The 14288-nt window shown below is 48.5% G+C and overlaps 1 protein-coding gene across 1 annotated transcript in view; it reads right to left on the bottom strand.

Annotated features, from left to right (window-relative positions):
* The window catches only part of LOC141052555 (microtubule-associated serine/threonine-protein kinase 3-like), a 110276-nt gene that overhangs the window by 78364 nt on the left and 17624 nt on the right, over positions 1–14288 (bottom strand). The gene's annotated exons all lie outside the window — the stretch shown is intronic.

Here is a 14288-nt window from a genome sequence, read left to right as displayed (position 1 = left end):
CCTGTAGTTGTTATCTATAAAAGTTTGAAGATTACACCTTCCGTTCTGCCAGTCACAAAAGATTTACAACAGGATTTGTCCGTGTTCAGTTTGGCCTGCAGCAGCAGCCATTTTCCAGGGGCACCACGAGGAGGAACGGACTCACCCCCATACACTGCTTAGTCTTCTTCTGCTTATAATTTAGATAATATCATTTGCTCTGATTTTTAGTCTTATGCTTAATGTTCTTCTGCTTTTGGTTTTTCTGCTTCTTGGTCTTCTGTCTCTTGTTGTTCTGCATCTTGGTGGTTGTCTTCATGTTCTTTGTCCTCTTGGTCATCTTCTTCAGGGTCATCTTTTTGGTCTTCTTCAGTGTGGTCTTCAGGGTCGTCGTCTTCAGGGTCATCGTCAGGGAGATCCAGAGTGAGAACCAAAAACCATTTCCACAAGTTTGAACTTGGAAAAGTAGCAGATTTGAGAGACCCCACCCCTCTTTTGTGTGACATGCACATAAAGAGCTGGCTTACACCACGTGCCCATACTAGGAAGCGGCCTATCTTCATCCTGTTCATTTAGACACTGTTCACATGTTCAGGTTTTAAATACATTAGATAGGGACTGCTTCAATAGGGTTACCTTGATGCAGTGAAGCAGCTTGATATACAATTTTTTGCAAAAAAAGTGTCGACTAAATACCCTGTATTTGTTATTATCTTTTCATCAGCACTTGCTGACTACTGTTATATGTTTTACTGCAGGATATTTCTGCACAATTGTCATTCTGTGCTCTCTGTTTGTGTTTGAGTCAGTGGGTGGTATGAACAGTGTCCTACCGACTTGTTCATATGTGTGCATGTCACATGTGTTTTTAATCCAGTTTTTTCCGTGCCTATGCATGATTTGAGAGACCCCACCCCTCTTTTGTGTGACATGCACATAAAGAGCTGGCTTACACCACGTGCCCATACTAGGAAGCGGCCTATCTTCATCCTGTTCATTTAGACACTGTTCACATGTTCAGGTTTTAAATACATTAGATAGGGACTGCTTCAATAGGGTTACCTTGACGCGGTGACGCAGCTTGATTTTTTGCAAAAAAAATTGATTTATTTTTGCAAAAAAAGTGTCGACTAAATACCCTGTATTTGTTATCATCTTTTCATCAGCACTTGCTGACTACTGTTATACGTTTTACTGCAGGATATTTATGCACAATTGTCATTCTGTGTTCTCTGTTTGTGTTTGAGTCGGTGGGTGGTATGAACAGTGTCCTACCGACTTGTTCATATGTGTGCATGTCACATGTGTTTTTAATCTAATTTATTAAAGTAGCAGAAGGTACAAGAAGGCTGAGGAACTGCCGAGAACCAGCTGACGATACTGGAACCCGGATGGGTAGCAGAAGGAACAAGAGAAAATGGAACTAGCGAGGACCAGCTGACTGTGCTGGAACCCGGAGGGGCAGCAGAAGGAACAAGAGCCAATGGCACAACCGTGGACCAGCTGACAGTGCTGGAACACGGTTACTAAGCAGGAGGTACCTGTGCTACAAAGCACTACCAAGGACCAGCAGACGTTGCTGGAACTCGGATACCGAGAAGGAGGCACCTAGGCCAAAGGCACTGCCGAGAACCAGCTGACAGTGCTGGAACCCGGATGGGTAGCAGAAGCTGCAAGAGCAAATGAAACTAGCGAGGACCAGCTGACAGTGCTGGAACCCGGAGGGGCAGCAGAAGGAACAAGAGCCAATGGCACAACCGTGGACCAGCTGATGGTGCTGGAACACGGTTACTAAGCAGGAGGTACCTGTGCTACAAAGCACTACCAAGGACCAGCAGACGTTGCTGGAACTCGGATACCGAGAAGGAGGCACCTAGGCCAAAGGCACTGCCGAGAACCAGCTGACGGTGCTGGAACCCGGATGGCTAGCAGAAGCTGCAAGAGCAAATTAAACTAGCGAGGACCAGCTGACGGTGCTGGAACCGGGAGGGGCAGCAGAAGGAACAAGAGCCAATAGCATAACCATTTAACCAGCTGACGGTGCTGGAACACGGTTACTAAGCAGGAGATACCTGTGCTACAAAGCACTACCAAGGACCAGCAGACGTTGCTGGTAGAGTTGAGCGAAACGGGTCGAAAAATTTCAAAAGTCGCCGACTTTTGGCAAAGTCGGGTTTCATGAAACGAAACCCGACCCTAGGATGAGGTCGGCCACGAGGTCGGCGACTTACGCGCCAAAGTCGCATTTCAAAAGTTTGTTTTGCGCTCTTTTTCAGCCAATCAGGATCCACGGACACTGAGGGCAACGTGATGACATAGGCACGGGTCACCACCATCTTTCCGAAGGCCATGCAAGTGATTGGCTTGCTTTGGGGGGCGTCACAGGGGGTATAAAAGGGCGTGCACGCCGACCGCCATGTTACTCATGCTGATCTCAGAATAGGGAGAGCTGCTGCTGCTGATGATTTTGTAGGGAGAGCATTAGGCAGGGAAGAAGACACCAAAAACTGCTTCTGCTGCTAGCGATTTTGCCTGTATAACACACCAGTCACTGTGTGTGCAGTGCAAGGGGAGGCTATATAGTGGTGTATCAGTGGTGTTGGTTGTTGGGCTGCCTTCTAAGGCTTCCTGACATTCCTGCATTGCTGTTTACCCACTGCTCCGCAAACTGCTTTTTTAAAAGCAATCCCAATTTTTTTTTTTGTCCTGCTGAGAAGAAAAAAAAAACTGCTTCTGCTGCTAGCGATTTTGCCTGTACAACACATCAGTCACTGTGTGTGCAGTGCAAGGGGAGGCTATATAGTGGTGTATCAGTGGTGTTGGTTGTTGGGCTGCCTTCTAAGGCTTCCTGACATTCCTGCATTGCTGTTTACCCACTGCTTCGCAAACTGCTTTTTTAAAAGCAATCCCAATTTTTTGTCCTGCTGAGGTACTGAGCGTGCATTTTTTCACACCATACAGCGGTGTACGCTCCTCACACAGTACCGTGTAACGGCTGTTATCACAGCCACAGTGAAGCTATCAGTGTGTCACTCTGTGAGAATAAAACGAGGACATGTTCTGTTCTTACAGACATGCACTCTAGGGAGATTCCTATTCTGCCCAATTCTACATACACCTTGTAGTTTGTGATACACTAGCCAATTTCTGCCTGTGACATAGCGCTGTGATATTCATTGGGCCTCACACAATCCAAAAGTGTCCAGTGTCCACAAGTGTGTGCAGAAATTCAAAATCTCCCTTATCCTCTAGTCACTTTGGTCACAGCTGTGCCATCGAGCCTGTCACATAGCGCTCAGATATCAGTGGGCCTCACACAATCCAAAAGTGTCCAGTGTCCACAAGTGTGTGCAGAAATTCAAAATCTCCCTTATCCTCTAGTCACTTTGGTCACAGCTGTGCCATCGAGCCTGTCACATAGCGCTCAGATATTCATTGGGCCTCACACAATCCAAAAGTGTCCAGTGTCCACAAGTGTGTGCAGAAATTCAAAATCTCCCTTATCCTCTAGTCACTTTGGTCACAGCTGTGCCATCGAGCCTGTCAAATAGCGCTCAGATATTCATTGGGCCTCACAAAATCCAAAAGTGTCCAGTGTCCACAAGTGTGTGCAGAAATTCAAAATCTCCCTTATCCTCTAGTCACTTTGGTCACAGCTGTGCCATCGAGCCTGTCACATAGTGCTCAGATATTCATTGGGCCTCACACAATCCAAAAGTGTCCAGTGTCCACAAGTGTGTGCAGAAATTCAAAATCTCCCTTATCCTCTCGTCACTTTTGTCACAGCTGTGCCATCGAGCCTGTCACATAGCGCTCAGATATTCATTGGGCCTCACACAATCCAAAAGTGTCCAGTGTCCACAAGTGTGTGCAGAAATTCAAAATCTCCCTTATCCTCTAGTCACTTTGGTCACAGCTGTGCCATCGAGCCTGTCACATAGCGCTCAGATATTCATTGGGCCTCACACAATCCAAAAGTGTCCAGTGTCCACAAGTGTGTGCAGAAATTCAAAATCTCCCTTATCCTCTAGTCACTTTGGTCACAGCTGTGCCATTGAGCCTGTCACATAGCGCTCAGATATCAGTGGGCCTCACACAATCCAAAAGTGTCCACAAGTGTCTGCAGAAATTCAAAATCTCCCTTATCCTCTCGTCACTTTTGTCACAGCTGTGCCATCGAGCCTGTCACATAGCGCTCAGATATTCATTGGGCCTCACACAATCCAAAAGTGTCCAGTGTCCACAAGTGTCTGCTGAAATTCAAAATCTCACTTATCCTCTAGTCACTTTGGTCACAGGCACAGCTGTGCCATCGAGCCTGTCACATAGCGCTCAGATATCAGTGGGCTTCACACAATCCAAAAGTGTCCAGTGTCCACAAGTGTGTGCAGAAATTCAAAATCTCCCTTATCCTCTAGTCACTTTGGTCACAGCTGTGCCATCGAGCCTGTCACATAGCGCTCAGATATTCATTGGGCCTCACACAATCCAAAAGTGTCCAGTGTCCACAAGTGTGTGCAGAAATTCAAAATCTCCCTTATCCTCTAGTCACTTTGGTCACAGCTGCGCCATCGAGCCTGTAACATAGCGCTCAGATATTCATTGGGCCTCACACAATCCAAAAGTGTCCAGTGTCCACAAGTGTCTGCTGAAATTCAAAATCTCACTTATCCTCTTGTCACTTTGGTCACAGCTGTGCCATCGAGCCTGTCACATAGCGCACAGATATTCATTGGGCCTCACACAATCCAAAAGTGTCCAGTGTGTGCAGAAATTCAAAATCTCCCTTATCCTCTAGTCACTTTGGTCACAGCTGTGCCATCGAGCCTGTCACATAGCGCTCAGATATTCATTGGGCCTCACACAATCCAAAAGTGTCCAGTGTCCACAAGTGTCTGCTGAAATTCAAAATCTCCCCTGTCCTATAGACACCTTGTACCTTGTTTTACATTACTATATAGTTTGTTGGATTTTGTCTACATTTCTACCAAAAATGAGAAAGGCTGGTGGAAGAGGCCGTGGAATTGGGCGGGGGTTGGCAGCTGGTAATGATGGTGTTGGTGGTGGATCTGATGGTAGTGGCAAGAGCAAAATAGGACCGAATGCAGGAGGTGTTGAGCCTGCGTCATCGTCTGGCTACATAAGGCCTCGAAGGCTTAGTTTTCTAGGAGTTGGCAAACCGCTTTTAAAGCCAGAGCATCAGGAAAAAGTTTTGTCTTACATTGCTGACTCAGCCTCCAGCTCTATCGCCTCCTCTTCTGAAGTTGTAAAAAGTAAAAGCACTGAGTCGTCATTGGAGGCTCATGTTCATGAACCACACCTTTCCTTGTGTCCTTCACCCCAACCAAGATTGAAGGATGACGCAGGCCATACTACTGATTACTCCATGGAGCTGTTTTCACATACCATGCCTGGATTATCAAGTGAAATGGTGAATTACCCAGGCCAAGATGAATCTGACATGGAGTGCACTGATGCACAGCCGCTGATGGATGATTCTGCTGGTACATTCACTCAGAGCACTACATTGTCCTCGCAGTGTACAGAGCCAGATTCTGACCCTGATGAGACTCAGGTGCCCCTTCCCGCACACTATACCACCATACACGGTGACACAGAGGAAGGTGCACATGACATAGAAGAGGAGGTGATGGATGACCCAGTTGTTGACCCAGATTGGCATCCATTGGGGGAAGAGGGTGCTGCTTCCAATAGCTCAGATGAGGAGCATCCAAAGCAGACATCGACATCGCAACAGCTGTTATCTGGCAGGCCCGGAGCACTCCAAAGACAGGTTCCAAACATCAAAAGAGTTGCTGGACAGCTTGTCCAGAGGGTCAAAAGATGACGGTGTGCTAGGCCGCAAAATGTCTGCCAAAGTAGGAAGAGTGCAGTGTGGCACTTTTTTGAACAAAATCCTCATGATCAGGCCAAGGTTATCTGTAAGAAGTGCGCAAAGACCTTTAGCCGAGGGAAAAATCTGAAAAATTTGAATACCAGTTGCATGCTTAGACATTTAACCAGCATGCACTTGCAAGCGTGGACACAACACCAAACCTCAAGTGCCACATGTGCAACTGATCACAACGAAGGTAGTCAGCAACGCTACATTGTTTCCCCCACTGTAAGCCCACCGGTTAGCACAGCATCAAATGTTGAGGTGTCGTTGCAAGGCCACATCAGTCAGGGAATCCCACTGTTATATCAACGAAAGACTGATTCTAGGCCATCAGAAAGAACACCAACTCCATCACCATCATCAACCCTCTCTCAGTCCGCCCTGTCCACCGCTACTTCCACCATATGCAGCTTTCAAGTCCAGCTCACCCTCCCAGACACTATGAGTAGGTCAAGAAAGTACTCAGTCTCTCATCCGCGTACACTGGGTTTGAACGCCCACATTGCCAAACTAATCTCGTTTGAGATGATGCCCTTTCGGTTGGTGGAAAGCGCAGCTTTCCGCGAACTCATGGCCTATGCAGTACCACGCTATGACCTACCCAGTCGCCACTTCTCTCGCAAAGCCATCCCAGCCCTCCACCATCATGTGAAAGACCGCATTGTCCGTGCACTCAAGCAGTCAGTGAGCGGAAAGGTGCACCTCACAACTGATGCATGGTCCAGTCGGCATGGCCAGGGCCGTTACGTGTCCATCACTGCGCACTGGGTTAATGTGGTGGATGCAGGGTCCACAGGGGACAGCGGTGGTGGGACAGTGCTGCCTAGCCCACGGTATAGGAAACATTTGGCTGTAGGCGTTCGACCCTCCTCATCCTCCTCCTCCTCCAGAAGCGAAAGCTCGTCCACAGAGCGCAGTCGTACGAGCACTCCATCTGCAGCTGCCACTGTTGCACACGAGGTGTCCCCCTATCGAGCAGCTAGTGGAAAGCGTCAGCAGGCAGTGTTGCAGATGATGTGTTTGGGCGACAGACACACCGCTGAGGTGCTGGCCGAGTACTTTCAGCGACAAACTGAGTCATGGCTGGGCAGTGTACATCTTGAGGCAGGCAAGGTAGTTAGTGATAACGGGCGTAATTTTGTGGCAGCCATAGCCCTTTCAAAACTCAGCCACATACCTTGCTTGGCTCACACCTTGAACCTGGTGGTGCAGTGCTTCCTCAAAAATTATCCGGAGTTAACAGCCCTGCTCCAGAAGGTGCGAAGACTGTGCGCGCACATCCGCCGGTCGCCTGTACACTCCGTTCGTATGCAGAAGCTGCAGCGATTGCTCCACCTTCCCAACCACCACCTCATTATCGACATTGCAACAAGGTGGAACTCCACCCTGCACATGGTTAAGCGGCTGTGCGAGCAGAGGCAGGCCATAATGCATTTGTGGGAGGATACACGGCCAGGCACTTTGAGAGCAGACATAGAGTTGACCGGTGTGCAGTGGTCGAAGCTGAAAGACCTCTGTAAAGTCCTTCAGTGTTTTGAGGAATGCACACGGCTGGTAAGTGCAGACGACGCCATCCTAAGCATGAGCATCCTACTTATGCGTCTGCTCATGCAAACTTTGATGCACCTTAAGGAGCAGGCTTCTGCAGCCAATGTTGATGAGGAGGAAGAGGAGGAGGGAATCCTTGATGACATTCAGCCATTGTCTGCTCAGGGACCTCTCCTGGACGAGGTGGAGGAAGAAGAGGAGGAGGAGGAGGATGATGGGGATGATTACTTAGGGGAGGAGGATGCATCTCGTGGGGCAAGTGAAAATGTTGGCGTGGCAAGGTCTGGTACAGGGTTTGTGCGTGACTGGAGGGATGTGGATTTGCCAGAAAGTGCTCCTCCAACCAGCACTCGCAGTGCATCATTGACACCGGGAACATGAGCCCACATGTCAGATTATGCCTTGCAGATCCTAAAAAGGGACCCCCGCATTGCCAAAATGATGAACGATGACGACTACTGGTTGGCCAGCATCTTGGATCCACGCTATAATGGCAAATTACAAAACATCATGCCACAGGAGAACCTTGACCTAATATTGGCTAATAAACAAGCAACTCTGGTAAATCGGTTGCTTGAGGCATTCCCAGCACACAGCAGCGGTGATGGTTCTCACACGAGCCGTACGGGCCGGGGGCAGCTTGGCAGAGGTGTTCGTGGTGCACACAGCAGAAGTGGCGTTGGAGACAGGGGTTTCATGACAATGTTGTGGACTGATTTTTCAAATACCGCTCACACAACTGGTGATACTGCATCGATGGAAAGTGACAGGAGACAGCAGTTGTCAACTATGGTTACAAACTACTTTTCCTCCCATATCGATGTTCTCCCACACAGGTCATTCCCCTTTGACTATTAGGCCGCTAAACTGGACACCTGGCCTGAATTGGCACAATATGCCTTACAGGAGCTCGCTTGCCCAGCTGCAAGTGTGCTATCGGAAAGAGTCTTCAGTGCAGCTGGATCAATCCTGACAGAAAAAAGGACCCGTCTGTCAACCCAAAATGTGGATGATCTAACCTTCATTAAAATGAACCACGCATGGGTTTCCAAGGATTTTGTCCCACCTTCCCCTGATGACACATAGGGTGACAGAAAAATGGTTTGCTTTGGTCCACCTCTTCCTGGGACTTGACCTATTGCACCTTTTGCATCAGCAGAATGTCCAACATCAACATATGCCACTTTCTAAAACTCCCTAACTGTGCTGCCTCCCCCCCCCATGGCCGGGGTCACCACCTAGCGCACAACACCGTGCGAGTGCCGTTGCCCTGGACAGGTGGGTAGGCCGACTCTTGGGCGCGAGCACTGGCACAGGGTCCTTCATAGTGCAATCAAGTGTCTCTGACGGTGGTGGTGCACACCCGCTGTCAGACACACCGCCGTACTATGAGGGGCCCAGTGCCAGTACCGACGCCCACGAGTGGGCCCCCCTTGCTTGGGCAGGGCCCCAGCATTTGCAATCTTTACCTCTCCCTGCTCCTCCGCTGTGTAATCTGGGCCGTCAAATCCATACTGTGCCTGACACCGTCTGAGCCTGCCTCCTGATGTATAGACATATATTTTGAATGTGTACGCTATCCATGCATGTTATCCGGGGATACGGTACCCTTTCTAACCTTTGTGCAATCACGTGCAATCCATACTGGGCCTAACACCGTCTGAGCCTGCCTCCTGATGTATAGACATATATTTTGAATGTGTACGCTATCCATACATGTTATCTGGGGATACGGTACCCTTTCTAACCTTTGTGCAATCACGTGCAATCCATACTGGGCCTAACACCGTCTGAGCCTGCCTCCTGATGTATAGACATATATTTTGAATGTGTACGCTATCCATACATGTTATCCGGGGAAACGATACCCTTTCTAACCTTTGCGCAATCACGTGAAATCCATACTGGGCCTAACACCATCTGAGCCTGCCTCCTGATGTATAGTCATATATTTTGAATGTGTACGCTATCCATACATGTTATCCGGGGAAACGGTACCCTTTCTAACCTTTGTGCAATCACGTGCAATCCATACTGGGCCTAACACCGTCTGAGCCTGCCTCCTGATGTATAGACATATATTTTGAATGTGTACGCTATCCATACATGTTATCTGGGGATACGGTACCCTTTCTAACCTTTGTGCAATCACGTGCAATCCATACTGGGCCTAACACCGTCTGAGCCTGCCTCCTGATGTATAGACATATCTTTTGAATGTGTACGCTATCCATACATGTTATCCGGGGATACGGTACCCTTTCTAACCTTTGTGCAATCACGTGCAATCCATACTGGGCCTAACACCGTCTGAGCCTGCCTCCTGATGTATAGACATATATTTTGAATGTGTACGCTATCCATACATGTTATCTGGGGATACGGTACCCTTTCTAACCTTTGTGCAATCACGTGCAATCCATACTGGGCCTATCACCGTCTGAGCCTGCCTCCTGATGTATAGACATATATTTTGAATGTGTACGCTATCCATACATGTTATCCGGGGAAACGGTACCCTTTCTAACCTTTGTGCAATCACGTGCAATCCATACTGGGCCTAACACCGTCTGAGCCTGCCTCCTGATGTATAGACATATATTTTGAATGTGTACGCTATCCATACATGTTATCTGGGGATACGGTACCCTTTCTAACCTTTGTGCAATCACGTGCAATCCATACTGGGCCTAACACCGTCTGAGCCTGCCTCCTGATGTATAGACATATATTTTGAATGTGTACGCTATCCATACATGTTATCCGGGGAAACAGTACCCTTTCTAACCTTTGTGCAATCACGTGCAATCCATACTGGGCGTGAGAACGGCTGGCGAGCTGTTAAGCAAGCTACAGCACCTGTGGTTTGCACACGTAAGTTTTTCATTTTTTCAGGAATGACGGTTAGGCCTAATTCCGGGACTGCGGTTGACCTGCACTTACTGGGAAATCATTGTTCGCGGGTAATAATTGTAATCAGTGATCCCCATCACTAACGTTGTTCAGCGGGTTATCTGCACCTGTAAGCGACAAACGCTGGCCTTTTCAGTGTAGCGCACATGCAGCCACGGACATGTAAGGGCATGACACACCAGTTATTGGCCAATCTCATGTGCCAGAGCCTCACGTGTCCCTCTAGTAAGCCGGACTCGGACCGCGGGGCATGACGGAGTCTCGTTCGTTAACGGAATTAAGCTTGCAATGTGTGCATATGTTCTGTTGCTGGCATGGTTGAGGTTTCCCAGGTGGAGTCGAATTTAACCGTAGGCTCCACTCCTGGTGGTGCCCTTCTGGACATTCCTTTAAGGTTCAGCTTTGCAACCATACTGCCCACGTAAAACAAACACTTTGCCTTCATGAACGCTGTTTGGAGGGTCATGACTCGTGGGAATAACGCCGCCCAATCAGTTAACCTGCTAGAGAGATCGTTCGTTGCTCCCAAGCATGACATCACACTCCCTAGGAAGAAGGTAATGCCACTGTGGCGACCGTACTCCTGGGGGCGACACAAGTGCACTGATGCCCAGCCACTGCTCGATGAATCTGCTGGTACATTGACCCAGACCACTACATTCCCCTCGCACGCTACACGACCTGAATCTGACCCTGATGAAACTCAGGTTACCCTTCCCATATACAGTTCCATCTTACACGGTGACAAAGAGGAAGCTGCAGATGAAAGTGCAGGTTCGGCCCACCCGCCATCAGACACACCACCGTACTATCAGGGGCCCTGTGCCAGTGCCGTCGCCAACGAGTGGGCCCCCCCTGCTTGCTCAGGATCACAGCACTTGCAAAGTTGAAATACTGTGCAGTGAGATGGAAGATGGGGACGACGAGGAGTCCAGACAAGTACAGGGATTCCCTAGCGAGGAGACTTATTTGATTGTTTTCAATGTTGGGACAGCAATTTTTGGGGAGCACTATACTCTGGAGAATGATAGATGGGGCCCACCATACACTGGAACATTCCAAAGGTGGACATCAGACACTGGAGCAGCATTTACAGGGCCCATTATACACTAGAGCATTAGAAATGGGGCCCATTATGTTTGGAGCATTATTTGGGCCCATAAGACAGTGGAGCTTCATTCATGGGGACCAACATATACTGTAGCATTATGTGGAGCTCATCATATACTGTTTCAAACATTATATGGGACCAATGATTCTGTATGGAGAAATAGATGGGCCTCGTCATGAGATGTAAAAAGTGAAGTATTTTTCATTGTACTATACCGCTATTTCTCTGCCGTATCGGAGCATGATGAGTTGTGGTATGTGTTAAAGGGGCGCTCTTTCTCCCATGGCACATGAAAACCTGCAGCCAGCCCTCCCCCCCCACAACTTTAGCCAAATAACCCCCATTTTTCAGTGCGTAACTTGTATTATGAAGTTAATTAAGGTTGACAAGCTTAAGTAAGAAGAATTGATGCTTTTGGCATTCAAATGGGCACTGTAGGTGTGTTTCCTGTCCTCCTCTCACTGCCGACTTTTATTCCCCATTGACTTACATTGGGTTTCGTGTTTCGGGACGACCCTGACTTTTCCCTATAATCGGACGATCTTGCTCGACCCGACTTTTGGAAAAGTCGGGTTTCACGAAACGAAACTCGACCCTAAAAAACCAAAAGTCGCTCAACTCTAGTTGCTGGAACTCAGATACCGAGAAGGAGGCACCTAGGCCAAAGGCACTGCTGAGAACCAGCTGACGGTGCTGGAACCCAGATGGGTAGCAGAAGCTGCAAGAGCAAATGAAACTAGCGAGGACCAGCTGACGGTGCTGGAACCTGGAGGGGCAGCAGAAGGAACAAGAGCCAATGGCACAACCGTGGACCAGCTGACGGTGCTGGAACACGGTTACTAAGCAGGAGGTACTTGTGCTACAAAGCACTACCAAGGACCAGCAGACGTTGCTGGAACTCGGATACCGAGAAGGAGGCACCTAGGCCAAAGGCACTGCCGAGAACCAGCTGACGGTGCTGGAACCCGGATGGGTAGCACAAGGTACCCATAATAAACAAAGTTGCAAGGCCGCGAGCAGGACGCAGTTACCTAAACCCACAGTCCAACAGGGGGTGCTTGTCCTATTGGCACTACGGAACCAGCCTTTATTACCAGAACCCACAGCCCACATAGGAAGCACCGAAACTGCAGGCACCATAGACTTGGCTAACTCGACTGCAAAACGACAGGACAACGTATTGGTGGCAAAGTGACATTGACACTACCCGGAAACAGCAGGCGTGCTGGAACCAGGCTGGGCAGGAGGGAGTACCCGTGTGTTATGAATGAGTCACCGTAGGAGGCAAAAACAGAAATGCAAGCTAAGTCCAGGAAACCAGAGAAGTTGGCAGCTATCGGATTGCAGACCCCTAAACCTATCAACACAACTAGCAGTAGCCGTGGGGGGTTCCTACGATGCCCTAGACCCCTCGATCACAGCCGGAGGACTATATAGCCTAAAGACAGAAAGGGAAATCTAAACTGCCCCAGAGCAGACCCCAAAGCAAAAGGCAGCCCCCAACATATAATGACGGTGAAGCAAGAAGAAAGAACACTAACACAGACAGAAAGATAGACTGAGCAAAGACGGGGCCCAAGCTAACTAGATAGGAAAGGACAGGAAGGCTGCTGTCTGCAATCCGTGAAAAACCCTATGAAAATAAGAGCCAACAAACTGACAGTGAAAAAGGCCCTGAAGACGCTAGGCTTCAAAAAGACTATGTCAGTACTCAGGAATATTCTGAAGACAGAGCAAAAGGAGATTCAGCTCACCCCAGCAGGGAATGGCAGAATCCAGAAAAGCAAGGCAAACAAAAACAAAGCACAAATGCTAAAAGGCAAAGCAGAAAACTTAGCTTTAGAGGAGCAGGAATCAGACTGGTCTCTTAGAAGTCCACAGAGAAATCACCCGCAGGGCAGAAGGGCGTCGGCAGCCTTATATCCAGTCCGTGACTCCACTCAGCCAGTCATCATCATTAGGCTCAGGTGCCTGATAATCAGGCTCATTACCTTCCTTTACCAGAATAGGGAGTTCACCAGACCTCAGTGACTAAGGGGAAAATGAACTCACAACAGTACCTCCCCCTTGAGGAGGGGTCACCGAACCCTCAACCATGCCACCAGGGCGATCAGGGTGAGCCCGATGAAAGGCACGCACCAATCTTTTGGCATGAATATCAGAGGCAGAGACCCAGGAATTATCCTCCTGACCATAACCCTTCCACTTAACCAAATACTGGAGTCTCCGTCTAGCCAGACGGGAATCCAGTATTTTCTCTACCTCATATTCCATGTTACCTTCAACCAATACAGGGTCCGGAGGTGCCACCCCAGGAACAACTGGTTCAACAAACCTCTTCAACAAGGACTTATGGAACTCATTATGGATTTTAAATGTGACAGGAAGAGCCAAACGAAAAGAGACCAGATTAATAATCTCCAAAATCTTGTAAGGTCCAATAAATCTAGGCTTAAACTTAGGAGAAGCCACCTTCATAGCAATATTTTATGATGATAACCATACCATATCACCAATCTTAAACTGGGGACCAATGGTCCTATGTCGATTGGAAAACCGCTGGGCCTTTTCCAGGGAGAGAGATAACTTATCCACCACTTGGTCCCAGATCTGGTGCATTCTCTCCACCACAGTGTCAACACCTGGGCAGGCAGAAGGCTCCACCTGCCCTGAAGAAAATCGAGGATGAAACCCAAAGTTACAAAAAAAAGGTGACATCAAAGTGGCAGAACTAGCTCTATTATTTAAAGCAAATTCGGCCAAGGGCAAAAATGAAACCCAATCATCCTGATCAGCGGAAATAAAACATCTCAAATATGACTCCAAGGTCTGGTTTGT

This window comes from Dendrobates tinctorius, unplaced genomic scaffold (assembly GCF_039654945.1).
Source record: "Dendrobates tinctorius isolate UK_male_01 unplaced genomic scaffold, ASM3965494v1 ptg000162l, whole genome shotgun sequence".
NCBI classification, from domain to species: Eukaryota; Metazoa; Chordata; class Amphibia; order Anura; family Dendrobatidae; genus Dendrobates; species Dendrobates tinctorius.
The sequence above is the reverse complement of the archived record's forward strand: the minus strand, read 5'-3'. Positions and strand labels throughout refer to the sequence as shown.